Source organism: Microcaecilia unicolor, chromosome 1 (genome assembly GCF_901765095.1).
Source record: "Microcaecilia unicolor chromosome 1, aMicUni1.1, whole genome shotgun sequence".
NCBI classification, from domain to species: Eukaryota; Metazoa; Chordata; class Amphibia; order Gymnophiona; family Siphonopidae; genus Microcaecilia; species Microcaecilia unicolor.
The window spans coordinates 103,956,390-103,974,612 of NC_044031.1; the positions used below are offsets into that span (position 1 = coordinate 103,956,390).

At 45.3% G+C, this 18,223-nt stretch overlaps 1 protein-coding gene across 1 annotated transcript in view; it reads left to right on the top strand.

Moving 5' to 3' along the window:
* The window catches only part of MASTL (microtubule associated serine/threonine kinase like), a 247,832-nt gene that overhangs the window by 51,162 nt on the left and 178,447 nt on the right, over positions 1 to 18,223 (top strand).

Consider the following 18,223-nt stretch of genomic DNA (forward strand, 5'->3'; position numbering starts at 1 on the left):
CAGGCACTGTCCCTAATGGGCTCACAATCTGTGGTATATTGTACCTGGGGCAATGGAGAGCTAAGTGACCTGCCCAGGGTCATATGGAGCTGAGGGAATTGAACCCGGTTACTCAGGATCTCGACCCACTGCTGACATATTCTATCCAAGTTTTGGTTGCTTGAACGCAAGTGTTTGTTCATATAACTTGTCACTGATACCTTTAGGTGATTAGAGAAGCAAAGGGTGAATTATAAAACGATGGCCTATGTCTGGTGGAAGAAACATACTCAAAATGTGAGATCAAATACTCTGGACAATTGCCAGTTAAAACTTTGAAACATTAAGCATGAGAATTTAAACTGAATTCTGGCTTCTATCGGTAGCCAATGCAATTCTGTATTACATATCCAGGTACTTCCAAGTACAGAAGGTTACAGTAGTTTAGGTTAGATAGCAGTAGTGCTTGAACCAATAGTCTAAATTGGTGCACTTCTTCAAAATCTTTTCTAATTCTAAGTTTCCTCATTTGTTAAAAGGTGCCCTTTAATAAAATATTCAATTGGAAATCAAGACTGTTTAGTCCAAATGAACTCCCAGAATCTTGATAACAGGTGAGAGTATTTATTGTAATCAATCAAAATATGATCAATAGATGGGTCTGGATTATCTACTAATAAAAAAAATTTAAGTCTTCTCAGTGTTTAGTTTTTTAACTTGTATTTCAATATCCATGACCGGATATTAACACAATTTTGAAAGATAGAAGCAGACTGTATCAAAGTTGTATAAATAGGAAACAGCATAGCTATTTATGAAAAACACACTTTTCAGCCAAATCCTGACCCAATAAGTATACAAAAACACTAAAGTAAGGGAGAGTGGGGAGCCCTGAGGCACCCCACACATTGCTCCAGCTATCTTACAGGATGCCATTCTACCTAACTGAATCTGTTAGCCGAAAAACCTCAAAACCAATCCTAAACAATATTGGTAATTCATAATTTGCTTAGTTTTAGAAGCAAAATACCATGATTTACCAGATCAGAAACTGATAAGTCAAACTGCAATATAAGCATGACCATTTTACTTAATATGTCTTGCTTTATTTATAATCGATACTAATACTGTTTCTGTGCTATGCTAAGATCTAAATCCTGATTGTGATGAATGTAAAGTGTTATGTTTAGTCAAGTAATTAATTGGCCACAAACTAAACCCTAAGTAGGTTATTTTTTTAAACAAAAAAAAAAAGAAAAGCAACTGACACATAGTTCAACACTATTTTAAATAAGTACAAAGTATTGCCACACTGGGAAAAGACCAAGGGTCCATTGAGCCCAGCATCCTGTCCACGACAGCGGCCAATCCATGCCAAGGGCACCTGGTGAGCTTCCCAAACATACAAATATTCTATACATGTTATTCCTGGAATTGTGGATTTTTTCCCAAGTCCATTTAGTAGTGGTTTATGGACTTGTCCTTTAGGAAACCATCTAACCCCTTTTTAAACTCTGCCAAGCTAACCGCCTTCACCACGTTCTCCTGCAACGAATTCGAATTTTAATTATGCGTTGGGTGAAGAAAACTTTTCTCTGATTTGTTTTAAATTTACTACACTGTAGTTTCATCGCATGCCCCCTAGTCCTAGTATTTTTGGAAAGCGTGAACAGATGCTTCACATCCACCTGTTGCACTCCACTCATTATTTTATATACCTCTATCATGTCTCCCCTCAGCCATCTCTTCTCCAAGCTGAAAAGCCCTAGCCTCCTTAGTCTTTCTTCATAGGGAAGTCGTCCCATCCCCACTATCATTTTAGTCACCCTTCGCTGCACCTTTTCCAATTCTACTATATCTTTCTTGAGATGCAGCGACCAGAATTGAACACAATACTCAAGGTGCGGTCGCACCATGGAGCGATACAACGGCATTATAACATCCTCACACCTGTTTTCCATACCTTTCCTAATAATACCCAACATTCTATTCCCTTTCCGAGCCGCAGCAGCACACTGAGCAGAAGGTTTCAGTGCATTATCGACGACACCCAGATCCCTTTCTTGGTCCGTAACTCCTAACGTGGAACCTTGCATGAAGTAGCTATAATTCGGGTTCTTTTTTCCTCACATGCATCACCTTGCACTTGCTCACATTAAACGTCATCTGCCATTTAGCCGCCCAATCTCCCATCGTAAGGTCCTTCTGTGTTTTTTCACAATCCTCTCGCGAGTTAACGACTTTGAATAACTTCGTGTCATCAGCAAATTTAATTACCTCACTAGTTACTCCCATTTCTAAATCATTTATAAATATATTAAAAAGCAGCGGTCCTAGCACAGACCCCTGAGGAACCCCACTAACTACCCTTCTCCATTGTGAATACTGCCCATTTAACCCCACTCTATTTCCTATCCTTCAACCAGTTTTTTTAATCCACAATAGGACATTTCCTTCTATCCCATGACCCTCCAATTTCCTCTGTAGCCTTTCATGAGGTGTCTTGTCAAATGCCTTTTGAAAATCCAGATACACAATATCAACCGGCTCCCCTTTGTCCACATGTTTGTTTACTCCTTCAAAGAATTGAAGTAAATTAGTCAGGCAAGATTTCCCTACACAAAAGCCATGCTGACTTGGTCTCAGTAATCCATGTCCTTGGATGTGCTCTGTAATTTTGTTTTTGATAATAGCCTCTACCATTTTCCCCAGCACCGACGTCAGACTCACCGGTCTATAATTTCCCAGGTCTCCCCTGGAACCTTTTTTAAAAATCGGCGTTACATTGGCCACCCTCCAATCGTCCAGTACCACGCTCGATTTTAAGGATAAATTGCATATCACTAACAGTAGCTCCGCAAGCTCATTTTTCAGTTCTATCAGTACTCTAGGATGAATACCATTCGGTCCAGGAGATTTGCTACTCTTCAGTTTGCTGAACTGCCCCATTACATCCTCCAGGTTTACCGTGAAGTCAGTAAGTTTCTCCGACTCGTCCACTTGAAATACCATTTCCAACACCGGTATCCCACCCAAATCTTCCTCCGTGAAGACCGAAGCAAATAATTCATTCAAGCTCTCCGCTACGTCATTGTCTTCCTTGATCACCCCTTTTACTCCTCGATCATCCTGCGGCCCAACTGATTCTTTTGCCGGCTTCTTGCTTTTAATATACCGAAAAAATATTTTGATATGTTTTTTTGACCTCTAATGCTATCTTTTTTTTTTTTTTTTTTTTTCGTAATCCCTCTAGGCCTTTTTTTATCTGCGCCTTGTATTTGCTTTGACACTCCTTATGCTGCTGCTTGTTATTTTTCAGACGATTCCTTCTTCCATTTTCTGAAGGTGTTTCTTTTAGCCCTAATAGCTTCCTTCACCTCACTTTTCAACCATGCCGGCTGTCTTTTGGACTTCCGTCTTTCTTTTCTAATTTGCGGAATTCGTTTGGCCTGGGCCTCCAGGATGGTATTTTTGAACAGCGTCCATGCCTGTTGTACAGTTTTTACCCTCTCAGTTGCCCCCCTAAGTGTTTTTTTTTTTTAACCTTCTTCTCATTTTATCATAGTCTCCTTTTTTAAAGTTAAACGCTAACGTATTTGACTTCCTGTGTATAGTTACTTTAAGATTGATATCAAAACTGATCATATAACTTATAAAGCGGCCCCAGTACCATAACGTCCCTCACCAGTTCATGTGTTCCACTAAGGACCAAGTCTAGAATTTTTCCTTAAAGTTAAACGCTAACGTATTTGACTTCCTGTGTATAGTTACTTTAAGATTGATATCAAAACTGATCATATAACTTATAAAGCGGCCCCAGTACCATAACGTCCCTCACCAGTTCATGTGTTCCACTAAGGACCAAGTCTAGAATTTTTCCTTCTCTCGTCTGCTCCTGTACCAGCTGCTCCATAAAGCTGTCCTTGATTTCATCGATGAATTGTACCTACTACTACTACTACTATTTAGCATTTCTATAGCGCTACAAGGCATACGCAGCGCTGTACAAACATAGAAGAAAGACAGTCCCTGCTCAAAGAGCTTACAATTGTACCTCTCTAGCGTGTCCCGATGTTATTTACCTAATCTATATTTGGATAATTGATGTCACCCATTATTATCACATTGCCCATTTTGTTTGCGTCTCTGATTTCTTTTATCATTTCTGCGTCTACCTGCTCATCCTGGCGAGGCGGATGGTAGTACACTATCACCGTCCTTTTCCCTTTTATACATGGAATTTCAACCCACAATGATTCAAAGGTGTGATTTGTGTCCTGCTGAATTTGTAATCTATCTGAGTCAAGGCTCTCGTTAATATACAATGCTACCCCTCCACCAGTCCGGTCCACCCTATCACTACGATATACTTTGTACCCCAGTATGACCGTGTCCCACTGGTTATCCTCTTTCCACCAGGTCTCAGTAATACCTATTATATCCAATTTTTCATTTAGTGCAATATATTCCAACTGTCCCATCTTATTTCTTAGACTCCTAGCATTTGCATATAGACATTTCAGAGTATGTTTGTTGTTCCTATTTGCATGATGCTTAGTACTTGACACTATTGATTTGCCATCTTTTGTCTGATCTTTAATTGTATTTAAGGGCACCTGGCCTACCACCGTCTGTTGTGCAACCTCACTATCCAGAAACCCTATTTTCCCTGTTTGTGAGGTATCCTTGCAAGGTACCTTATCCTGAACCATGCGCTTTTGAGCGGCTGTCGGCCTTCCCCCCCATTTCTAGTTTCAAAGCTGCTCTATCTCCTTTTTAAATGCCGACGCCAGCAGCCTGGTCCCACCCTGGTTAAGGTGGAGCCCATCTTTTCGGAATAGGCTCCCCCTTGCCCAGAATGTTGCCCAGTTCCTAACAAATCTAGAACCCTCCTCCCTGCACCATTGTCTCATCCATGCATTGAGACTCCGGAGCTCTGCCTGTCTCTTGGGCCCTGCGCGTGGAACAGCATTTCAGAAAATGCTACCCTAGAGGATCTGGATTTGAGCTTTCTACCTAAGAGCCTATATTTGGCTTTCAGAACCTCTCTCCCACATTTTCCTATGTCATTGGTACCTACATGTACCAAGACAGCCGGCTCCTCCCCAGCACTTTCTAAAATTCTATCTAGGTGACGCATGAGGTCTGCCACCTTCGCACCAGGCAGGCAAGTCACCAGGCGATCCTCATGTCCACCAGCCACCCAGCTATCTATATACCTAATGATCGAATCACCAACTACAACGGCTGTTCTAACCTTTCCCTCCCGGGCAGCGCTTGGAGACATATATTCTCGGTGCGAGAGGATAGTACATCCCCTGGTGGGCAGGTCCTGGCTACAGCAGTACTTCCTACTTCACCAGGGTGATGCTCTCCTTCTAGGAGACCTCCCTTCTCCAAGGTAGCACATGGGCTACCAGACTGGACGTGGGACTTATTTACAACATCCCTGTAGGTCTCCTCTATGTACCTTTCTGTCTTCCTCAGCTCCACCGTCTGCTACTCTAGCCTCAAGAGAACGGACACGTTCTCTGAGAGCTAGGAGCTCTTTGCATCGGGCACACATATGACATCTCACCAACTGGGAGATAATCATACATGTGACACTCAATGCAAAAGACTGGATAGCACCCCTCTTTCACTATTGGTGTAATAATCTCTCCTGAGCTTCTAAATATCCCTGCTATGAGAGAAGATTGTATCCATTCATATAAATAGCACAAAAAGTTTGAAGATGAAAACATTTAAGTAAGACGGATAAGAATCCAACATGCACTGTAATTTGCAATAATGAGCAGAATATATTCAGTCGATAGGAGAAAATTCAGACCAGATCCTGTCTCCTGTGATTTCACTGTCCTTCTGACCAACTGTATTAGCAAATAAAGCTCTTGGCAACCTTTTTTCAGTCCAAAATTGTTAATAAAATTCAGCAGTTGAAGGAGCAATATCCCCTTGTGACTGAGAAAATTGAGTAGTATCCATTAGTTTAGGTGCCAGTTGAAAAAGAGCTTTTACGTTCAAAATATCAGATCCTGTTAATTTTAGAATACCACTGCTGCTTTGGCATTGGGATTCCATCCTCGTCGATCATGAAGGGGCTTATGGGTCCTTCTGAAGCCTTGCGGACGCATGGCTGGGAGTGGGAAGAGCCACCGCTTGCCTCTCTACCCATTAGTTATGGAGGAGAAAGAGAAATTGCAGCTTCCCATGGTAGGCTCCTTGGTTCCAACAGTGACTAAGACCACCTTGCCAGTAGAAGGGGGCATTGCCCTAAAAGACCTACAGTATAAGGAAGCTAGAAGGCTTGCTGAAACAAGCCTTTGAAGTGGCCTCTTTGAGCCTTCAAGCAGCTTGTTCGGGGCAGGAGCATGTTTGAAGTGGCATAGGTGGTCTGCAACACACGACAGGCACTATAACACCCTGCTGGAAGCGTGATTGTCATAAATAGCATCTGCCAAATAGGCCATGTTATAGCCCACATTGTCTTTGGCTGTCCCAGCACATCAGCTGCTCTGGTTGCAGTATTGGGCAGCGGATACAGCGTCAGTCATTTCTAGTTAAACTGCCCTTTCAGGGCAAGTAATTGTTTGGAGAAGGTCTCAGTAACTTGGGGAAAGAACTGGAGGAAACTAAGTCACAGTGGTTGCAGGAGGATCAGCCAAACGTCTCTGGTCGTCTGTCTTCTGAGGCCTTTCAATCTCTGTTTTGAGACAGCAGACTGTACTGGCCTAGTTGTCAGGAACATGGTCAGTGACATCAATCTTCCTTTTGTGCGGACAGGAAGTCCTCTCTCAGCTAGAGTGCCCAGTGCCTGCAGAGCTTCGCAATGATGTGAGGCTGGTCCACTCTTTTCATCCTTCGGTGGAAGGGTGTTTTCGGGAGTTCAGGGAGGAGTGGGTCAAAATTACATCAGACCAGTGGGTTCTGGATAATCTTACAGAAGGTTACAAGTTGGAGTTCTCCTGCCCGGTCTCTGTCTTGCATCTTCCTTGTCAAAAGAGAACTGAGGTGGTTGAGGTTCAGGGTACCGTAGATTCCTTGATGATGCTCTGGGCCATTCCAGTTCCCTAGGCCAAACAGGTACGAGGCAGATACTCTCGTCTACATCATTGTCCCAAAGGAGAAAGGCACCTTTCATCTAGTCTTAGATAGCAAAGGTTGTTGCCTTCTAGTGTCCTGCTTTTCCATGGGGACACTAAGAGCAGTCATAGCCTTGATTCAAGCAGGAGAATTTCTCACTGCCCTTGATCTCAAGGAGGCGTACTTGCATATACCCATAATGCAGCCGCATCGGAGGTGTATTCGTTTTGCAGTCCTGGGCAGTTGCTTGCAGTTAAGGGCTTTGCCCTTTGGTCTTGCCACTGTTCCAAGAACACTTATCAAGGTTGTGGTGTTGGCAGCCTTTGGCATCATGGAATCGGAATTCACCTGTATCTCAATGACTAACTAGCTCATTCTTGCATCCTCTTCAGACAGCGTGGCGGCAACAGACAAAGTTGTCTTGTCTTCTGTAGTTGTTGGGTTGGGCAATCAATTTTGAGAAGAGCAGACTAACTCTATAGTAGATGCTGAAGGACCTGGGCTTTCTATTTGACACAGCACAGGAGATGATCTTCCTCACAGAACGCAGGAGGTCAGAGCTGGTTCAACAGATTCATCTTCTCAGTCAAGATTCTGGGGTCAGTGACGGAGGGCACTCATCGGCTTTTTGGATTCCATTTGCCAGACAAGTATGCAATGGTGGTTGTCACCCAGGAATTTGGAGCTTCTTTTCCAATAGCACAATGGGAGGTGGTGACAGCGGATGCCAGCAAGTCCAGATTGGGAAGCTCATTAAGTTTAATCTGGCACAGGGCATTTGGACAGAACAGGACTCTCAGTGGTCGATAAATTGCTTGGAGCTTAGGGCAGTGAAGAATGCCTTGCACAATTTTGTTCCCTTTCTGGCAGAGGTTCCAGTCCGATGGTGCTGGCTTTTATCAACAAGCAAGGTGGGAACCCACAGCTATCCTGTGGCAGTGGAGGTGGTCTCCTTCATGAGTTGGGTGGAGAAAAATGTCTGCTTGTTGGCAGGTCACATCACTGGGTCCTTGAATGTGAAGGCAGACTTTCTCAGCAGGCACTCATTCAACCCGGAACTATCCAGCCATGGTTTTCCACTGATAGTGGACTGAGAGGTTCTCCTCCTCAGGACTTGATGGCAACAAAGGAATGCCAAAGTGCCCAAGTTTTTCAGCCAGTTGTAAAGAACTGGGCTCGTAGATGCCCTACTGTATGTCTTCTCTCCTTGGACTATGGTAGGCTTTGTGTTTGAAAAGGATTGCATTGCACTGGGGTCAAATCATTCTCATTGCCCTGGACTGGCTGTGGAGGTCGTGATGTGCAGGCCTGATTTAACTGCTGGATGTGTGTCCTCTCCATCTTCTGTAGGTACACGGCCTACAGAAACAAGGTCTGGTTCTCATGGAGGATCCATGCCCCTTTGGTCTTAGGCTTGGTTGAGATGAAAAGGTTATTCTGATTAGGCCATTGCCACCTTGCTTCAGATTCAACACTCTACATCCATGGTGTATGCAAAGTTCTGAGCATGGACTTTCTCCCTTTCCTGCTCAGGTGACACACATCCTAGCGTTTTTCTCCATGCTGCCCTTCGGAAAGGATTGGCATTGGGTTCTCTAAAAGTTCAGTTTGCCGCTTTGGCCTGTTTCAGTGGCCGACTACAGAAGACCACTCTTGTGACTCACATGGCTATCGTTTTGCGAGGAGGGGGCTGCTTGAGGCCTCCCTTTCGTATGCCATGTCCAGAGTGGAACGTTGAATTTTGTCCTTGGGCTTTTCAGAATTTCCTTTTGAGTCACTCCAGAAGGTCCCCTTTTAAAGATCTTATGCTAAAGACAGTGTTCTTGGTGACTTTTGTATCGGCACGTGGGATTTTGGAGCTTCAGGTTCTCTTGTCCGGATCCCTTTCTCGACTTTGCGGAGGCAGGGGCTCCCTGTGCACGGTTTCTTCCGAAAGTGGTATCGCCTTTTTAGCTCAACTAATTTGTGGAGCCTTCTGTGTTTTCACAAAGAGAATGAAGAGGCTCGGTATTCTTCCTTGAAGCTTCTTGGTATGCATAGAGTCCTCATTAGATATCTGAAAGTCATGAATGATTTTGCAAATCGGACAGACTGCATATTTTGGTAAACGGAGGCTTGGCCTTATGGCTTCCAATCCCACAGTTGCTAGATAACTGACCCCATAGTCTCCATCAGCCTAATTCCCTGCGGGGAAGCAAGCTCCTCGGGTCTTGCAGGCTCATTCTACAAAATGTACAGTGACATCCTGGGCAGAGACTACCTTACTGTCGGATATTTGCAAGGTGGTGATGTCAACGCTGCATACCTTTTGCTAAGCCCTATAGAGGGTGGCCATTGCAGTGTGGAAGCCTGTTTTGGGACTTTGGTCCTCAGGGCAGCGGCACCAGGATCCTGCTCATTCTAGGGGTTGCTTTTGAACATTCCATACATTCTGGAATAGTGGGGAGCTACGTAAAGGAATGAAAAATTAGGTCTTACCTGATTTTCTTTCCATCAATTCTTCCCACTTTTTCAGAGGCCTGTCCAAGGTTTCTGAGATATTTAGTTGGTGTGAAATAATGGGCCAAATAACAACGGTCACCATGCATGCTACCTTTATATCTCTTGTTCTGTACAAATTGTCCAGAGATCAGGGTCCACACTTTTTTGCTCGACTAGTTAGTGTTTAGGTTAGCAAGTTGTTTTAAGGTGGTTGTGTTTATATAGAGAAGCAGTAAGGAGGAACTCAGAATAAATACTGAGTAGCTGGACTGGATACCAAGAGAGGTATGTCTCAGCTCGGTTTTCATTTGTCTATCTCCACATGCTGGTTGATGTACACAACTATCTCACAGGTTCTGGAATAGTGGGAAGGACTAATGGAAAGAAAAGAAAATGATTGGGTAAGACCTAATTTCTCCTTTCATCTGGGGTTCTCTGGAAACAGAAGTTCATGATTTCCATACAGAGAATGGAGGGGCTTAATTTTTGGCAAGGGAGGGGGAGAGGAAGATATCCACCATACAGGATGAGACATAAGACCAACTCCTGTATATGATGCTTTTAATGTTTGAGTAGAGCTTTTTAAATTAGGAAAGTCAAGAAAATGGACTATTTCTGTAGAGACACGGCAAGTACAGTAGATATGTCAATTGTTAGGAGTAAAAGTAAATGGCAATCCCCCCCCCCCCCCCCCCCCCCGCAGTACCTATTCTTTAATAAAAGCATATGAAATGATTGTTCTTGATGATATCACTAAACTTGAACACCAGAATAAGTGTATTATAATAGAACAAAGGAAGAAGGTGAGACAATATACGTAATGATGAAGTATAGTACGAAAGAAAAAGAAACACATCAGGTAAAGGGGGTTTCATTGTTGTGATAAGTAAGCATACTTTCTAGAGATCTAAAGATAGATAAGAAATTAGAACATTACTTAAATTGCATTACACTAGGATCTTGTATCTCTCAAAAATCATCAAGTTTGATGTGGGTAACGATAACTAAAACTGAAGCATACTTCAAGGATTACAATGAAAAAATATGTTTCCAGGTAAAGACACAGTAAATCATAAATCTAAACTCAGAAAATGTTTTTTTTTTTAATATAGAAATGTCTTAAGTAGCCTTCTAGATAACAGAATCTTCTGTAGTTGAAGAAAGAGGAAGGAAATTCCAGTATAATGCTGCGTGGTATGAAAGAAGCATGAAATATTCTTTTGGCTTTAACTCTTTGAACTGAAGGAAAACTTAAGAGAAGAGAGATGTGTTCCTTGTAGATTTTAAATACTCCAGAGTGGAGGAGTGGCCTAGTGGTTAGGGTAGTGGACTTTGGTCCTGAGGAACTGAGTTCGATTCCCGGCACAGGCAGCTCCTTGTGACTCTGGGCAAGTCACTTAACCCTCTATTGCCTGCCGCATTGAGCCTACCATGAGTGGGAAAGCGCGGGGTACAAATGTAACAAAATTTAAAAAATAAATAAATAAAAAAGAGAAATGTGTAATCAGATAAGCAAGTAGTTTGACCATATATCGTTACGCTAAAACAGACACCTTAAATTGAAATCTTGCTTCTAAAGGTAACAAATGTAAACGTGACAAAAGGAAGGCTAATATTTAATCCAAAAAGATTTGACTTTTTTTAAAACTGTTGAACACCTTCTCACCACTATTTATATCCTCTCAAAAATACACAAATCATTACCCCCCCCCCCCCCCCCCCCCCCCAAGATCAATTATTTTTGTCATTGGATCCTTACTGGAACCGCTGTTGATTCTTGCCAATATGTTTTTCTAGACTTTAATGTTAAAGTAAGCCCTTCCTTCGTTCGAGATTCAACTGATATGATTAACACTTTGAGTGCCATGACATGTACAGAAGATATCGTTTTGACTATATTAGATGTGAAGTCTCTCTACCAACTTATCCCAAAGAGAAGCTATTGAGATAATTGGGGACACTATTATACATAGATTTTTATTTGAGGGTTCCTACTGAATTTGTAGTTGAACGTGCCTCTATAGCACTAACTAAGAATTACCATGGTAAGTTTTTTTTTTTTTTTTTTTTTTTTTTTTTTTTTTAAATTTTGTTTTTTGTTAAATCAACAAATAAAGGGTACAGCCATTGTGGCAACCATGGGCCCCTCTGTAGCACATCTTTTATATGGGCCACTTTGAGAAAGTTTCTTTCGGAACATGACTATGCATCTAATATAGTACTTAGGTTTATCAATGATATCTTTATGATATGGAAAGGCACAGAGGAAGAGCTTAAAACATTTCATAAATGGTTGAATTGCCTGGATAGAAATCTGAAATTTTAGATATGACAAGGGCCATTAGTGGATATACAAAATATATTCAGTAGCATATTCAAAAGCATGGAATAATGAAAGTCAACATGGATTTAGTGAAGGGAAATCTTGCCTCGCCAATCTATTACATTTCTTTGAAGGGGTGAACAAACACGTTAAAGGTGAACCGGTCGATATTGTGTATCTGGATTTTCAAAAGGCGTTTGACAGAGTACCTCATGAAAGACTCCAGAGGAAATTGGAAAGTCATGGGATAGGAGGTATTCTCCGAGGACAAGCAGGCTGCTTGTTCTCATGATTGCGTGACGTCCACGGCAGCCCCAGGAACGGAAATTTCCTAGCGACAAAATGTTTTAGAGCCTTTGAGCGCGGCCATCTTCCCGCCCGTCGCGTAAGAGTCCTGCTTCAGTTCTTTTTTCGCCGCGGTATAGAGTGACTGCTTGCGGTCTCTCTCCGTGAGCCCTGAACTTCACTGATTTTTTGGTTTTTGTCTCCTTAGTTTTTGTCTCCTTTTCCCTCGTTTTCTTTTCATTTAAGTTGTTTCCCTTAAATATTAAAAAACAACAACCACCCTTTATTTCTTAGTTATAGGTCCTGTTAAGTTTTCTTTCGCTTCCGACGCGGCCCTCTTAGGCCGCACGTTTGCGTTTTTCTCCTTTTTGTGCCTTTATTTTTGGCACAATCGAGAATTTTGATTTCGCAGCCGATATTTTTCCATCCATGTCATTGAGGACGCCCAGCAGCTTCAAGAAGTGTACTTGGTGCAACCGGGCGATCTCGGGTACTGACCCTCACGCGTGGTGTCTTCATTGCCTTGGGCCCGACCATCGCCCAGACGCATGTAAGTTGTGTCTTAGCTTGAAAAAGTGGACACAAGCATCGAGACAAGCTCTTCGATATCGCCTTTTTGGAGCTTCGCCCAGTTCTTTGTCGACATCGGTACCACGGTCGTCGTCGTCGATATCAGTACCGGAGATGGCATCAACATCAGGAGCACAGGTAATGGCTGTCTGGACACCACACGCTGGGAGTAGTGAGCCATCGGGTGGGACTCCTGCTGGACAGGCCCACCGGGACCGACCACTCTCGGACCCGACCCCGAGGAGGTGTGTGGATTCCACGTCCTCCTCGTCGGTACCGAGGAGTATCAATTGACGTGCTTCGAGTGAAGGCAAAGAAGCATCGTCATCGGTCTCCTTCTAAGCACGGTACTGGGATCTCCGGGGCGTTGAAGGATTCAGCACCCGTGAAGCGCCGGGAGGAGCGTTCACCCTCCATTCAGGAGGTGTCGGTGCATCGCTCTTTGGACCACCTCCTCGACCTCAACAGATTCTGGACCCGGTTCCTACACCGGCCCTGCAGCCTTGCTCGACAACAACTCTGGACGAGCGCATCCGAGCCATTCTTCCAGGTTTGCTGAAAGGATTGCTGCATCAGCCTGTTCTGGTGCCGGGGGTGCTTGCGCCTTTGGCACCGTTGATGGAAGCGGCAGCTGGTTCTGTCCCTGTGGTGAGGTTCCCGACGCCGGTTCTGCTTGCGGCATCTGCGTCGGCTGCCACCCAGGTTGAGTCCCCGTCGACATCGATGGAGGGAGCTTTATCGCCGCTGGCACGGGAGTCGACTTCTCGGCATTGCCATCGGGGATATGGTTCCTCGGCGTCGAGACGGGCCCGGTTTTGGAATGCAGTTCGGTAACCCTTGTCCGATACTGAGGAGGATGCCTCGTGGGATGAGGGAGGAGATCCCAGATATTTCTCTTCTGAGGAGTCTTGTGGTCTTCCCTCTGATCCCACTCCTTCACCAGAAAGAAATCTTTCTCCCCCAGAGAGTCTTTCTTTCTCTTCATTTGTCCGAGAAATGTCTGTGGCTATTCCCTTCCCTGTGGTATCTGAGGAGGAGCCCAGGACTGAGATGCTCGAGGTCCTTGACTATCCTTCGCCACCTACGGAATCATCCACTGTTCCTCTGCATAATGTCCTTAAAGAGACATTGCTGAGGAACTGGAAAAAAACACTAACTAACCCCACCATCCCCAAAAAGCTGAGTTCCAATATCGGATTCATGGAGAGCCTGAGTTGATGAGGTTGCAGTTACCTCACGACTCTGGTTGTGGATTCCGCTCTCAAGAGGGCCAAGAGTACTAGAGATTTCGCCTCTGTGCCCCCGGGGCGGGAATAGAACTCTTGACTCGTTTGTGAGAAAGGCCTATCAGTCCTCTATGCTCGTGTCCAAGATTCAGTCATACCAGCTCTACACGAGCATCCTCAAGCGGAATAATGTAAAGCAACTGGCGGACTTGGTGGACAAGCTCCCTGTGGAGCACGCCAGGCCTTTTCAGGAGGTGGTCAGGCAGCTGAAGGCGTGTCGTAAATTCCTGTCCTGACTCTTGATGTTGCATCCAGAGCCGCTGCTCAGGGTATAGCGATGCGCAGACTCTCATGGCTGCTTGCCTCTGACCTGGACAATCGAGTCCAGCAGCGGATTGCGGATGTCCCTTGCCGGGGGGATAATATTTTTGGCGAGAAAGTCGAGCAGGTGGTCGAACATCTCCACCAGCGGGAATCAGCTATGGGCAATCTCTCCCGCCGGGCGCCTTCAGCTTCTACCTCATCAGGTAGACGTTTTTTCCGGGGAAGAAGGAATGCTCCCTATGCCTATAATAAGCTTAGGTACAATCCTTCTTCCCGACAGCCTTCTCAGGCTGCGCCCAGACAGGCCCCTGCAGCTCCCCAGCAAAAGCCAGGGACAGGCTTTTGACAGGCTCCAGTTGAGCATAGCCGCTATCAAAGTGTCTGTGCCGGACGATCTACCGATTGGAGGGAGGTTAAAATTTTTTCACCAAAGGTAGTCTCTTGTAACCTTCGATCGGTGGGTTCTCCAAATAGTCCGGTTAGGACACTCCCTCAATTTGATCTCCAAACCTCCAAATTGCCCACTGGGAGCTCAGTCCTTCAGCTTCCAGTACAGGCAGGTAACTTGCAGAGGAACTCTCCGCCCTTCTCAGTGCCAGTGCGGTTGAGCCCGTTCCACCAGGGCAGGAAGTCTATTCCAGGTACTTCCTTGTGCAAAAGAAAACAGGGGGGATGCGTCCCAACCTAGACCTAAGGGCCCTGAACAAATACCTGGTCCGAGAAAAGTTCAGGATAGTTTCCCTGGGCACCCTTCTCCCCATGATTCAGCAAAACGATTGGCTATGCTTATACACACATCCCGATACTTCCAGCTCACAGGAGGTATCTTCGATTCTGTCTAGGAGCGCAGCACTTCCAGTATTGTGTGCTGCCCTTTGGTCTCGTGTCTGCGCCCAGGGTGTTTACAAAATGCCTGGCAGAAGTTGCAGTGTCACTACGCAGACTGGGAGTACATGTGTTCCCTTATCTTGACAATTGGCTGGTGAAGAACACCTCGGAGGCAGCAGCTCTACAGTCCATGCAGTTGACTATTCAACTGCTGGAGCTACTCGGGTTTGTAATTACCCCAAGTCCCATCTCCTTCCTGTTCAAAGACTGGAATTTATTGGAGCTCTGCTAGATTCACAGATGTCTCACGCCTATCTCCCCGAGATGAGAGCAGACAATCTTCTGTCTCTAGTTTCAATGGCCAGAGCGTCTCAGTGGATCACAGCTTGGCAGATGTTGAGACTTCTGGGCCATATGGCCTCCACAGTTCATGTGACACCCATGGCCCGTCTTTCATATGAGATCTGCTCAATGGAACCTAGCTTCCCAGTGGTATCAGGCTGCCGGGAATCTAGAGGATGTAATCCAGCTGTCCACTGAATTTCACAATTCCCTTCAGTGGAGGGCAGTTCGATCTAATTTGACCTTGGGACGTCCTTTTCAAATTCCTCATCCTCACAAAGTGCTGACAACGGATGCATCCCTCCTGGGGTGGGGAGCTCATGTAGATGGGCTTCACACTCAAGGAGTTTGGTCCCTCCCAGGAGAAAAGTCTTCAGATCAGTCTCCTGGAGTTGCGAGCGGTCTGGAACGCACTAAAGGCTTTCAAATTCAGACAGACAATCAGGTTGCCATGTACTACATCAACAAGCAGGGGGGGCACCGGATCGCGCCCTCTGTGTCGGGAAGCCGTCCAGATGTGGCTTTGGGTTCGCCGTCACGGCATGTTTCTCCAAGCCACGTATCTGGCAGGCGTAAACAGCAGTCTGGCCAACAGGTTGAGCAGGATCATGCAACCTCACGAGTGGTCGCTCAACTCTGGTGTCGTTCGCAAGATCTTCCGAGCGTGGGGCACCCCCTCGGATCTTTTTGCCACTCAGATCAATCACAAAGTCCCTCGGTTCTGTTCCAGGCTTCAGGCCCACGACAGACTAGCGTCAGATGCCTTTCTCCTTCATTGGGGGAAGGGCCTTCTGTATGCCTATCCTCCCATACCTCTAGTAGGGAAGACTGCTGAAACACAAACAAGACTGCGGAACCATGATTCTGATTGCTTCCTTCTGGCCACGTCAGATTTGGTTCCCTCTTCATCTGGAGTTGTCCTCCGAAGAACCGTGTAGATTGGACTGTTTTCCAACCCTCATTACTCAGAACGAGGGAGTGCTTCTGCATCCCAACCTCCAGTCTCTGGCTTTCACGGCCTGGATGTTGAGAGCGTAGAATTTGCTTCCTTGGGCCTTTCAGAGGGTGTCTCCCGAGTCTTGCTTACTTTCAGGAAAGATTCCACGAAGAGGTGTTACTCTTTTAAATGGAGGAGGTTTGCCGTCTGGTGTGACAGCAAAGCCCTAGATCCTCGCTCTTGTCCTAAATAGACCCTGCTTGAATACCTTCTACACCTGTCAGAGTCTGGTCTCAAGACCAACTCCGTAAGAGTTCACCTTAGTGTGATTAGTGCTTATCATTATCGTGTAGAGGGTAAGCCTATCTCTGGACAGCCTTTAGTTGTTCGATTCATGAGAGGTTTGCTTTTCTCAAAGCCCCCTATCAAACCTCCACCAGTGTCATGGCATCTCAACGTCGTTCTCACCCAGCTGATGAAAGCTCCTTTTGAGCCTCTGAATTCCTGCCATCTGAAGTACTTGACCTGGAAGGTCGTTTTCTTGGTGGCGATTACTTCAGCTCGTAGGGTCAGTGAGTTTCAAGCCTTGGTAGTCTATGCTCCTTATCTCAAGTTTCATCACAACAGAGTAGTCCTCCGCACTTACCCTAAGTTCCTGCCAAAGGTGTTTCGGAGTTCCATCTGAACCAGTCAATTGTCTTGCCAACATTTTTCCCCGTCCTCATACCCACCCTGCTGAACGTCATTTCCATACATTGGACTGCAAGAGAGCATTGACCTTTTATGTGGAGCGGAAAAGCCCCTTCAGACAGTCCGCCCAGATGTTTGTTTCTTTCGATCCCAACAAAAGGGGAGTTGCTGTTGGGAAACGCACCATTTCTAATTGGCTAGCAGATTGCATTTCCTTCACTTAGTCCAAGCTGGGCTGACTCTTGAGGGTCATGTCACGGCTCATAGTGTTAGAGCAATGCAGCGTCAGTGGCCCACTTGAAGTCAGCCACTATTGAAGAGATTTGCAAGGCTGCGACGTGGTTATCAATCCACACATTCAAATCTCACTACTGCTTCCAGCAGGATAGCCGACGCGACAGTCGGTTTGGGCAGTTGGTGCTGCAGAATCTGTTTGGGGTTTAGAATCCAACTCCACCCCCCTAGGCCCATTTTTCTGTTCCAGGCTGCACTCTCAGTTAGATGTTCTACTTCGTAGGTCAATCCTTGTTATGTCCTTGCCGTTGCGAGGCCCAATTGACCTTCTTTGTTGTTTTGAGTGAGCCTGGTTGCTAAGGATACCCCAATCGTGAGAACAAGCAGCCTGCTTGTCCTCGGAGAAAGCGAAGATACATACCTGTAGCAGGTATTCTCCGAGGACAGCAGGCTGATTGTTCTCACAAAGCCGCCCGCCTCCCCTTTGGAGTTGTCCTTTTTCTTTGTTATTGCTTTTTATTTAACTGAAGCGGGACTCTTGCGTGACGGGCGGGAAGATAGCTGCGCATGTGCGGTGCACGCACTCGTGTGCTCGAAGGCTCTAGCAAATTTTTTTGTTGCTGGGAAGATTTCCATTCCTGGGGCTGCCGTGGACGTCACCCAATCGTGAGAACAATCAGCTTTTGTCTTCGTAGAATACCTGCTACAGGTATGTATCTTCGCTGTATCCTGTTGTGCATTAAAAACTGGTTAAAAGATAGAAAACAGAGTAGGGTTAAATAGTATTCTCAATGGAGAAAGGTAGATAGTGGGGTTCCCCAGGGGTCTGTGCTGGGGGACCACTGCTTTTTAACATATTTATAAATGATCTAGCATTGTGAAAGTTGGGAGGGGGGGAGTTTGAGACGCAAGGGTGCAACT